At 36.8% G+C, this 13,159-nt stretch overlaps 1 long non-coding RNA gene across 1 annotated transcript; it reads right to left on the bottom strand.

Annotated features, from left to right (window-relative positions):
• Positions 1–4,096: 4,096 nt before the first annotated feature.
• LOC141573732 (uncharacterized) lies at positions 4,097–10,006 on the bottom strand. The gene is made up of 3 exons (XR_012499749.1): positions 9,333–10,006; positions 6,458–6,558; positions 4,097–4,504 (listed from the first exon to the last, which is right to left on the bottom strand). It is a non-coding gene; the product is annotated as an uncharacterized LOC141573732 (long non-coding RNA).
• Between the last annotated feature and the right edge of the window lie 3,153 nt (positions 10,007–13,159).

The raw sequence follows: 13,159 nt of genomic DNA, 5'->3' as shown, positions 1-13,159 counted from the left end.
AATGGGCATTACTGTCTTTTTTGTTATCTTAGGGGAGAAGATTTCAGTTTTTCATCATTGAGTAGGATGTAGCTGTGGATTTTTCATGCATGGTTTTTATCATGTTGAGGAAGTTTTCTTCTATTCCTAATTTTTTAGTATTTTTTTAACAGAAAAATTATTAAATTTGATCAAAGGATTTTTGTGAATCAATTGGATGACCATTTTTTTTCTTTGCTCTCTTAATGTGGTATATTATATTGATTGATTTTTCTATTTGGAATCTACAGGATGTAATCAACATTTATAGAATACCAAAAACATCAGAATACATATTTTCCTCAAGCTAACATAAAACATTCACCAAGATAGACCTCATTATGTATCATTAAACACACCTTAAAAATTGAAAGGAACAGAAATGTTATAATGTATGTCTCAGACTAGAGTGAAATTAAACTAGAAATCAACAATGGAAAGATAGCTGGAAAGTCCTAAAATACCTGGATAGTAAACAACACACTTCTACGTTATACATAGGTCAAATAAGTCTCAAGAGGGATTTTAAAATGTATTCAATGAAATAAAAATAAAAATACAACTCATCAAAATTTGCAAAATGCAGTGAAAGTTGAAGGAGACTTGTAAGATACTTTTGTCATGATATATAATCTTATGGAGACCATAAACTCAATTTTGGGAAGGGGAATAGGAAGACACAAAGCAGCAGTTCCCAGGAAGGGAAATGATCCTAAAATTAAATTCATAAATGGTTTCCAAGCAAAGGACAAATCCAGGGTGTTGCCAGAAAAGAAAAGAAAAAAGATGGAGGGGTCAAATATGAAATGAAGGACATGACTGAAGATTCTTTTCCTTAAACCTCAGAATCATTATGGTTGCATCCTTGGAGTATGACATAATCAGAAAAAGACTCTCCGAGGAGATACAGTATGTATCATAGATGCTCTCAAACAATTGGGCTTCTGGAAAGTTTAAGGGAGTTTTTCCTCAGACTTCTCAGCAAAAACCCAACGTAGAAATAGGGCTACATTGAAAGGATTTGTGGGTTCAGCATTGTTGAGCCTTGATGAAGCTCGCCTCAGAAGGCTTAGACCAAATTGGAGGGTATTTGTGCTAATGAAGAGCTACAGGGGAACCTGTTGATCCTGCCCTGGCACTCCCATGCATGACTATACTTTCATACATTTTTCCTTACCACTTTATTCTCTTATCTATTTTTACCCTTTGTTTTTCTTTCTTTTCTCATTTCTTCACCCCTTTTTGGACAGTTTTGTGTAAGTAATGGACAGAGGACAGGCCTTGGAGTCAGAGAGCTTGCATCTGAGACTAAGCTCTAGAACCAAGCTAAGTGACCTAGAAGATGTTAAGTCTAATCTCTTCACTTGCATAAATGTAGGAATAATATCTAATTTACTGTGTGATCATGAGGATTAGAGATAGTAAGTGTACTTCCTTAAAGGTAGAAAGTGTCCAATAAGAGTGGCTGTTATATTGTTTTTATTACTGTTGCTACAATTTTGTTTATGTGGTTGATTTGGGTTCTTGGAGCAGCTGTTAGTAAACTCTACACTGAGTTTCTTTACTCTACATACTCTTTAATATGATTATTTTTATGAGGTTGATTTTGATAGCTGATATTGAACTCTCTTAGTCTCTTTACAGCAGAGTATCCATCCCAAGATGCTTTGAGTGCTGGCTTCTAGAAATGCTTACATGATCTCCCTTGAGAAATGCCTGGGAACTTGCATCCTCCTATGTCTCCACTTCTCTAAAGATTTCTTCTCAGAGGATTCAAGCAACAAATCATCTACAGGAATTGCCATCTTAGGCTTTGCTTCTAACATACTAACATTAGAAAATTATTTTTTAATTTTTATTTTTAATACTACAAATATATCTTAGGCCTTCCACTAGCAACCAAAGATACAGCAAGCCTTCAGTTAAAGAGAATGCTAATCTATACTGTATCAGTTTCCCCTTCCTGGCTCCACTTCTGGCACGATGGTGTGCAACTCAGTATCACTCCTCAAAAAAACTGATGAAAACTATTTTTAAAACACATTTAAAAATAGTTGGCCTTATGAGCATACGCAAATGGAAATGCCGCTACAGATATACAGCAAATGAGGACACATTTACTCAAGAATATTTACTAAATCTCCATAAAATGATGAGTCTTTAGTATTTGAAGATCCGCACTTTTCCCATCTCCACTCATTGAGCTGGGAACTCCACCCAGACTTGTACAACCAAGAACACAAGTTTTTGACTCCCCCCAGGTCCTGGTTGGAGGGTTGTCTTCCTGGGAAGGACATGACATTAGCATTTCTCATACTGCCCCTAGATACTTGTTGCTGAGGCAAAGTTCTGTACTACTGCAGCCAACAGGTGGGGGCCCCATTCTTCCACCACGTTTCCTCTCATGAGACAAAGGTTCTACCTTGGGCATGGTAGGACATTGGGATCCCAATTGCTATTGACTCAGCTCATAGGACAGGGGCTTGTGCCAAGGGAGACAAGCCAAGGACACCTGGGGCTCTTGCCCATATATCCACTGAGCACTTACTTCTTCAAACTGGGCTGTCACTTAGAATTGACCTATTGTTCCTTACTCCAGCACCAGAGTTGTGGCTCAGAGATTTTCCCTGGGAGGAAAGGCAGACCATAGAACAGAGAGTTCAAATTATCTCCCCAAAGGAGCCAACTTTATTTGCAACAGCATATGAAGTTCAAATCTAAGTGTGCTTTCAAAAACAGTAGAAGTGTTGGTGAGAGGCAATGGGGAGGAGACTGATAAAATCCTTGAAGATACAGGCTAAATGATAAGCCAACTAGTTGCTGGAGAAAAATAAGAAACCAGCTGCAAGAACTAGAGTCTGAATAAATTTCAAAATTTGACCATCAGGAACTGTCCCTTCATAGCAGCCTGAATTTGACTGGATTAGGGTGTAAATAATTTATTCTCCAGGGCATTGTTATGAACAATAGAGCTTTTAACCAGCAGTTAGTGGAGTTTCATAGGTTAGTGTGGTCAGGTAACTAGACAAACACTGCCTAAGTCCTGCTAAAACCTTGTTATCCCAAAGTGGCTGGGCATGTCCAAGGATGAATCCCTGAGGAAAAACATCAGAGGCTTTACCCTGTGTCTGTTTAGGGGATAGAGGAGGAAGAGAAGGGAATGGACAACACTAAAATAATCCAGTTAGTCTTTAAACAAGTAAACAAGCTAACAACAATGACAAGCACTGAAAGAGGGGAGAGATGAAGCCAGTACCCAAAGTTGCTGCAATATCTAAAATGTTCATTTTCCAAAAAATATGAGACATGCAAAATAAGCAGGAAATTATGGCCTAGATACCAGAAGAATAGCAGGCAATAAAGCCACCTGCAGGAGAGACCAGATGTGAGAAAAGAAGACATTATAAATATGTTCAAAGAAACAAAGAAAACCATGATTTTAGAAGTAAAGCATGATGACAGTGTCACATCACATAGAGAACATTAATAAAGAGACAGAAATTATTAAAAATAACCAAATGGGAATTTTGGAACTGAAAGGAGCAATAACTGAAATTTAAAAATTCACTAGATGGAATCAATAATACACTTAAATGGGCAGAAAGTAAAAGTACTTAAGAATAGATCAATAGAAATTATGCAATCCAAGAACAGAGTGAAAAAAGAATGAAGAAAAAATGAGCAAAGTCTCAGAGAAATGTGGGACACTAATGTATACCAACAGACACTTAAAGCAGCACCAGAAGAACAGAGAAGGAAAGGAGCAGAAAAATATTTGAAAAATTAGTGGCTAAAAAATTCCCATTTCCTAAAAAATTTAAATCTACATATCCAGGAAGTTCAACAAACTGCAAGTAGGATAAACTCAAAAAGACCCATGAATAGACACATAGTAAAAATGCCAAAGAAAATCTTGAAGGCAGCAAGAGGAAAATGACATCTTGCTTAAGGAAACTCCTATAAGATTAACAGTTGACTTATCATCAGAAACAATAGAGGGCTGAAGGCAATAGGATAACCTATTCTCAGCCCTCAAATTTTAAAAGTTCTTAATCAAGAATCATATATCCAGCAAAATTATCATTTAAAAATGAAGATGAAATAAAAAGACATTTGGAAAACAAAATCTGAAGGAATCTGCTGCCAGTAGACCTACCTTACAAGACATACTAAAGTTAGTTCTTCAGGCTGAAAGCAAGTGACCCAAGACAGTAATTTGAATACACACACACACAAAACAAAGAACACTGATAAAGGTAATTATGCAATTATAAAGGAGTATAATTGCCTATTTCTTATCCTTTCTTATCTTGTTTAAAAATCATAAAGCAGTATACATTTAATTGTATTTGTGGGCATATAACATACAGAAATGTAATATATTTTCCAATAGCAGGGCAAAGAGGTTGGTGAGAACAAACCAACATTGGGTTAAGAATTGACTCCAGATGTTTCACTTGAATCCAAAGGAACAAATGCATAGAACCTGAAATGGAAAGAAGGCTAATATGAGAAAAATTATACATATAACATAAAAATTGTGTTCTACACTGGAAACTGACACAACACTGGAAACTGACTATAACTCAATTAAAAAAAAAGAAAAAAGTTATACGTATAAACTTGCTCTCTTTTCTCCTCTCAGCTTCTTTAAAAGACATAAAATTACATAAAGGAATAATAATTATAATGATGTATTGTTGGGCTTATAACATGCATAGAGATAATACCTATGACAAGAATACCACAGTAAGAAAGAAAAGAGAGTAGAGCTATATGGGAATGCTGTTTCTACATTCTCTGAAATTGCTGGTGTAATTGTGAAACTGTTTTTGATAAGACATATATGGTAAGGCCTAAAGCAAACACTAAGTAAATAACTAAAAATATATAGCAAGAAAATCATTAAAGAAGTTAAAAAGTAATATTAGAAAATATTCAATTAATGAAAAAGAAAACAGTAATGACAAAAAAAAAAGACTTGAGGTGTAGAGAAAATAATAACTTAAATGAGAAATGTAAATCCTATTGTTTTGCTTAGTTTTGTTTTTATGAACTCTGGATACAAGTCCCTTATCAGATATATTATTTGTGAATATTTTCTACCATTTTGTGGGTTGTCTTTTCATTTCCTTAACATTACTTTTTCAATTAATGCTATGTCTCTCTCTCTCTCTTTTTTTTTTTTTACTTAAAATGAATCAAAGCAAACGCAACATGTGTACAAATCTATAGATAAAGCTGCTCTGGAAAAAAACGCATAAATACATGGCAAAGAAATGAGACTTGGCATTTTAATGCTGATCATGCCATCCTCAGTGCCATAACACCAAATCTGTGCTTGCAACACAGTAAACTATGTGTATCTGCTATACCCTACTTCTCAAATCCAGGACTTATGAACTCAAATCAGAATTTGCCATCAAAAACTCAAACTTGAATTCCTGTACTAGGAATGTCTCCAGTAGAGAGCACTAATGCTTTTTGAATATTCGGTGTAAGTAGCTTTAATTGAGATAAGGCCTAGGAAGGAGTTACAACCATTTCCCATTCCCATATATCTGGGTACACAAGACATAGGCATTTATTCCATATCCATTAACAGTTTACAGAGCACCCACTGTCCCCAGGCACCACATTAGGCCTTGGGATCCTGAGGAGGAAAAGATACACTCTTACCCTCAAGGAATTTGGCCTAGTGAAGAAGACTGTCTCAATCCCCTAATAACATGTCCTTGCATCAATCAAGGAAAGCATTTACTAATCATGCACTTTCCTATCACAAACTACATACATATATGTAGAAAAGCACATGGACTGTAAGCATTTGCAAACAGTAGGTTCAGGAGGGCCTTAGAGAAAATCTAGTCAAAATCTCTCATTTTATACCTGGAAAATTTAAACCCAGAGTGGATAAGTGACTTACCCACGATCACGACAAGAGCTAAGATTAATATGGCACTTCCTATACGCCTAGAACTGCTCTAACAGTATTGTTTATTTAATCCTCACCACAACTCATTTTTGAAATACAAAACTAAGGCACAGAGAAATTAATTAACAACAAAAATCAAACAGCTCACAAGGGCAAAGTCAGGATTTGAATCTAAGTAGTCTTGCTCCAGAATCCATACTTTTAGTCACCATGCTATATTTAAGTAGCTATGTCTAAAGGCAGTCATGATTTTCTGACTCATGTTTTTACATTGTCTTGTTATTTTATACTGTCAGGGTTTCCAGCATCTCTAGAACCCATTGGTCAAAAATTATCAAAGAAATCTCAAGATATTATGGTACTTCAAAATCACAAGATCCTCGATTTGGGGAAAATGGCTCAATTCAACATGGATGTATATGTTACCAGAAGGTGAAGATGAAGACATGCACAGACATGAGAAATATAATAAGTAATCTTGTAATAAGTATTCTTTTATCTTACTTTGACAAATGTTGCCACTTGTGTCTCATTTCCTTGTCTTCCTGAATCACTTCCATGTACTCCTTCTCACTTCCAAATCCCAGTCTTTAAGTGTGTTGATTCTTCAATCAAATAAGAACATGTTAATGTAGACAGAGCTAGGGATTAAATCTTGAGAGGACCCTGCACTATACAAGATAGAGAAGATGTGCATTTCAGAAGCCTCAGACTTCATTTCACCCATTCATTTATTAACTAACAAATATTTATTGGGTGCCTGCCATATGCACAACAATGCACTGGGTTCTGGGGATGAGCTAGTCTATGTGATGGATGTGACCTTTACCCTCCTGAGGTCCACAGTCTTACAGCATTCCTCCAGAGTAAGTTAGGTATCCATAGTTAAGCACTTGTCAATTCTCAACCTGTTGGGCCTCTGAATGATGCCTGAGCTACAGGAGGATGAACAGAATGACTCAACAAGACTGGGGACTGCTAAGAGATGCTGTCACACTCAGGTGTGCAGACTACAGAGGAGAGAGCATGTTATTTTGAAATGACAGTAATACACTGTTTGAGTGATATGCATGAACTATAAAATAGTTTATAAATAGAAATTATTTGCATTATGATTATGTTTTGTCAGAATGCACACATCTTTTTTTGTGTGTTTGTGTCCTTGAGGACCCTGAAGAACAAAATTTTGTATCTGATTATTGAATTGGTTAAGTAAATTAAGCAAATCCAGGCATTTTATTTGATAATCAAGTTCACTCAAAAATGAAGGTAAAATTATAAAATTTACACCCACTTACATATTTGTTTCATCCTTTAGTATGCTTCCCCCCTCATTTTTACTTGTAATCAATCTGTCTGTAACTCCCCCAGTTACACAGAGGCCTTTACCAGACACCAAAAGCTGTTCTGCTCACAAAAACAACAGGCTTCCTTAAGCCTTAAGTTTTTTTTTTTTTTTTTTTAATTTGCCCTTTAGGTCTCAATTTCTCTGAGAAATCTGGGAAGTCCTCTCCACTTTAGCCCACTCTTTCATCTACCAATGTAAGACCCAACTACTTTTGCCCTTCAATTTTGTAATGAGACAAAGGATGCCTGAGTTATTATCATACTGCTCTTTTTCATAAGGTGACCTGGTTACATTCAGCTATTATAAAGCATATTTGAGTCATAGGCTCTGAAACATGTCAATATCCTGTACTAGGAGATATTAATCAGCCCTGAATTTGCTCATATATCCAGCTACATATTTGCCTCTATTTTTTTTTAAAACTCTAAGTTTCTTGAGGGCACATGTTTATTTGTTTTTATATCCTCCAAAAACAATTTGGTGGAGAGACTGAATTGGAGATAAAGAAGTTAGCAGAGATAAATTAGTAGAATAAGTGGATAATTGGAAGGTGTGCCTGCATTTGGATACATAGGATTCAGGAGACAAAGACAAAGAGAACTGTGGTGTGGGGACACACTGGGGTTTGGTTAGTTAGTCCCCACTGATTTATCATGTCCAGCCTAACGGTCCCTGGAGGAATGCTTGGAGACTTGTGGACCCCAGGAGGGCAAAGGCCACATCCATCAAATGGGCCAATGTATCCTCAGAAACCAGTCCAGTGTTTTGCACACAGTAGGCATAGAATAAACATTTGTTGGATGATAAATGAGTGGTAAGATGAAACGAAGTCTGAGATATCTGGAACATGAAATACTCCTATCTTCTTTTCTGATATAGTCCAGGATAGTTACATTAAACACATAGAAAACAGAAACTCCTGCCTAAACTGTTAGTGGCTTGCCCCAGATCTCACTGACAGAAGAGCCACCAGCAGAAGCCAAGATACCAATTCTCATACACTTTCTGACTCATATCTCTTTTCCTCTATTTCTAAAATGTTCTGAATCTTGTTCTTTTACAATTTATATTGATTCTTAAAAATTCTTAACAAACTATATATATGTGTGTATATATACATACACACACACACACACACACATACATTTGCATACATATTATGTCCTAGTCTTAGAGAATCAGTTAAGGTTAGAATTGAAGTTCAGTATTAAATGTGTATTACAATTAACAGATAGCCTAATATTAGGCCAAGAAACACATATGCACAAATACATACTCACACAGTCATTGAGGAAAAAAAGATGGGAGGGGCATGGAATCAAGGTCTAGCTGGTATTAGACCTGGGTTACTTCAAATCAAATAAATGAAAAAGTTGACTATGAGGAACCTCAGAAACCAGCTGCTTTCACAGTATCAGGAAAACTTTTGCCCAGATTTCAACATGGTCCAGGGAACACAGATTGAATTCTTACAGGGATCCCAGCAAGCACTGTCTCAGTCACTAGCAGAACCCATCAGGGCGTTTTTTATATCACTTCACAGGAGCTAAGGAGCACTAACTCTGCTTTAATTCTAAGCTTTCAGCCTGGCTTCACTTGCAAATATTTTCTTAGAAGTCTTCATTTTATGGATGGGAAAGAGACAATAGTCAATAACTGGCTGGCTCCTGTGTGGCAGATTCCAATATGGGACCCAGATGACAGTACATATTCTTTAAATGGGATGCATGGGAAACTTTCAAAGAAATATTTGGACATCTTCCAAGAAGACAGATTAGTTGGAGATGGCGGGCATCCTGCTGCAGGAAATCGTGTTTTTCCCTTGAAGAAGAGCCTGGAAGATCACCTTCCTAACACTTGTCATAAAAGGAAGGGATGTCATATAGTTAAGGCAGAGGGTCAATCAGCACAGTGGGCTGAGAACACAGAGTAATTGGTCGTGAATATTTAAGACTGGGACCATGATAAGGGATCAGCTCACACAGAAGTGCACAGCTGGCCTTGCACAATTACAGTTTCTAGTCAAGCTACCTTATTCCAAAAACACTTGCAATGTCGACCTCATCCTGTCCTTGGACTTCTCACCACTGAGCTCATTCTCAGGGGTCATTCTCAGAATTTCTCCCAGGCCCGAGGAGAGCTCACGTTAAAACTCTGCAACCAGGAGATTGAAAAGGTCAGGAAAACATGGTGAAGTCTTTGATCAAAAATAAATAAAAATTCTTCATCAATGATAATATGCTCAATCATACACAGCTGAACCAGCAGGATGACTTTCTGAGAATGCAAAGCCATAAATGCCTTCTCACTTTTGTTCTTTTCTTCTAACCTGATGTCTCAGTAGGACTAACAAACTTGAACCCTGGTGTTGAGAAAATATTGCAAAGTAGTATTTCAATTGAGCACTGTAAAGCTAGCCAAACTTTCCCAGACCCATGTTCCTATGCTCCTCCTTCAACCCTGCGTGGCCCACCAACCTCTCCTCCCCTTTCAGGTGCTGCATGCTTCCCCTGTAGATTACATACCTCTGAGAAAAGGAATAATGATTCCTGTTTACCTTCGTATTCTGCCTCACCTCTCCAGAATTCCAGTGCTTTCTTTTATACACTGTAGACTTTCAATGTTTTAATTAATTTAAAGAAATAAAGAATTTTTCATTATCAGAAATAATTTTATAATACAGAATTGGAAAATAACTGTTAATACTGGATAATATTCTGTCTTCCATTAATCATAAAAATTTTCTCATGACACAGAGAAATCTGAACTCTTATCAAGGCAGCCACATGGAGCAGAGATGTTGACACTCAGAGTCTCTCTTTTTTAAATTTTTTTTTTTACTTTTTTGGTTTGGTTTGGGTTTTATTGTTTTGTTTTGTTTTTCAGGGAATCAACTCAGAAAGGCCCTGCCAAACCTAGGAGTGAGTTGATTGCTCCATGTAGGTCATGCAGTTCAATAACACAATTTGTAGTGATCCTTTCATTTCTGTTATTTGTGACTCTGCTTGTGCCATTGGGCAGAGGAACCAGCCACATTGCTGCTCACAGTCATCTCCTTTATCATATGAATGTGAGGAGCCTACCACTAGATATTGCCCCAAACCAATGGGATGCTGTAAAAAACAGAGTATTTCTATGTCTTTTTCTTCTGGATTTTCTCAGGTTACCAGAAAGAGATTGACTGAGCCCTGAGGGTGGATTGGTCATTTTAAGACAATATTTGGGGCATATAAGGCAAACATATAGAATTTAGGTCTTTCTAAATTTTACTTCTCTTTCATGAGTCTCTTTCTGATTATTATCACCTGCACTGATCCATCTCTTCATGTAAGTAGTACTTGGTTGTTTTCTATGTGCTCACCTAAGTTCTGAGCTGCTTGAGGTCAGAAACCAATATTGATGCTTTTTTGATATTGTGCTTGATATCTAGCATACTGATGGGCACAGAATGAGTGCTTAATAATTATGATGAGACTTCTAAACACAATTTTACACTTTGACAAATTTGGCTGTGGAAATAGTGACTGAGTCTTTTAGAATTTTCTATGAAGAGAATAATAAATATATATAGGAAATTTATAAAATATAGATGGGAAATAAAATACAGCAGCATCTTTCAGAGACACAGCTTCTCTTTCCTTTCTCTTTCCAGATCCATGCAGGTGACAGATCTTTCTCTGTCCACCTCTGATGGAGACTACATTCTTTACTGTCCAGTAGCATATTCCCTTTGATTGTCTCTTAGGTATGCAGAATTGCGAGCATATTCAAACTTTCCTTCTTTCCTTCTGTCAAATTCTTGTCAGCAGTTTTACACACACACACACTCTTACCCCACCACCAATCTTTTGCAGATTATAAGCAGGAGTTCTTCAGGCTTCTGCCTAAGAGTGTGGATTTTGCAGACTGGTGGGCCTGGGTTTGAACTTTACATGATCACTTTGGATAAGTTTCTGGATTAGTTAAAATTAGCTGCCAGTTACAGAGACTGCAAAGAACAGTGGCATAAACAAAGTGATGTTTGTTTCTCTTTCACATTAAAAAAATTTCTAGAGAGACAATCCAGAACTGGTATTATGATTTCACAAATCTCCTGAGGCTTAGGCTGGTTCCACCTTTTAGGTTTGCTAAACATCAGATGAGGCCCTCAATCTCATGGCCCTAGATGGAGCTTTATCCATCACATGCAATGTAGAAAGGAGGAAGGAAGGAAAGGAAGGAGACAGAGGAATGCAAGCATCTTTGGTCTCTTAAGGAAATTTCCCAGAGGCTGTCATACACTTCCTGTTACATTTCATTGACCAGAATTTAGTATTGTGACCTCACTAAGCTGGAATAGAGACTGGGGAATGTTGTCCTTATTCCAGACAATACTCAGCTGAAATGTGGGCGGTTCACATCCTTAGAAAGAAAGGGGGAAAGGAGCATCGGAGTAGCCAAATACCAGTTATTCTATACCACTTTTTTCTTGACTGTTATTACCCATCTCACAGGAGTCTTAGGATTAAAATAAATGTTACTATGAAAGCATCTAATACAGTATATAGCATAAAACAAGCTTTCGGTTAATGTTAGTTAATATCCCTCCTTATTCCTTTTTTGTGAATTTTCTCATTTCCCTTATACCCCATCATTGGCATCCAAATTCTATTTTAAATACTTGCCCCAGTTGATGGTACTAAGCTGTAGTCTTGTACCTTTTCATAAGAGGGAGCAACAAATACATTATTATTCAATGTCAGCATTTATTTTTTAGCTTAAAGTTTGGCTTAGATTTAAGACATAGCTCTTGGAATCAAATAGACCTAGATGTGAATCCTGGCTCTGCCTCTTAGTCAGTGTCTAACCCCAGCCTCTTGCTCCCTCCATTTCTTCATCTGTGACCTGGGGTAAGATTCAGATATGAGGATTAAATGAAAATAATAGAGAGAGAGCGCCTGACAAAGTAAGTGATAGTTTTTCTTATCTTTTTAAATTTGGCCTAATCTGGGTGAACCTTCTTGAAAATGAACTCTTATTCCATTAAAAAAAAAAAAAGTTTTAAAATTGGTCATCGCCATACATATCCAAATGAGTGTTGTTAAATTGTTAGTCAAACCTTTTGATAATTGTCTCCAAAATCAGTTTAAACCCAAATAGCAGCAAAGTCTTTCTTGTAATTTTTTAAAGAAAAAAACAGCATAGCTGAGCCTTAACCTTATTTAGCCTTGATTTGAATGATTTTTGGCAGATCCACTCTTAGAAGCAGAAACATTTCCACCAATGAGTATATTCCATAGCATCTTTCCCCCAGTGGCTAGTTGTTAAGCCCCTACTGTGTCCCAGAAGCTATGCTAGTTTCTGGGGACATATTGGTAAGCAGAAATGCACATGGTCCCTGCTGCTGTGGAAGTCGCAGTTACTGAGGGAGACAGGTGAATCAATCACTGAAAATAAATGAAAAATTGCCATTATTAAAGTTGTTAGGAAGGAGACATACCGGTGCTGTGAAAGTATGTGCGAACATCTTATGATCCAAGGTTGAATGGTGATTTTAGGAACAAAAAATTGACCAGTCAGTTGAAGTAAAGAGATGTTAAGAGCATATGGTTTGAAATGAGCTCAGACACAAGGTGAGCCTGCCCTTGGCATGGACCAAAACATGCCACAGTCTCCAGCACCACTCCAAAGAATGCATTTCATGGTTTGGGGCTGTCTTTAAAATAAGTGCCCGTGATATATAACTTCTCAATGTGATACTCTGAAAGGGGCTACATAACTTAGGAATAATCTAATTATTTCATAATTTATTCATGCTATATTGATAAATATTAAATTCACATATTTTTTTTGATACACCAAGCAGAGATATCTGAGAA

Source organism: Camelus bactrianus, chromosome 17, assembly GCF_048773025.1.
Source record: "Camelus bactrianus isolate YW-2024 breed Bactrian camel chromosome 17, ASM4877302v1, whole genome shotgun sequence".
Taxonomy (NCBI): domain Eukaryota; kingdom Metazoa; phylum Chordata; class Mammalia; order Artiodactyla; family Camelidae; genus Camelus; species Camelus bactrianus.
Note: the sequence above shows the minus strand (reverse complement) of the source record. Positions and strands in the feature narration are given on the sequence as shown.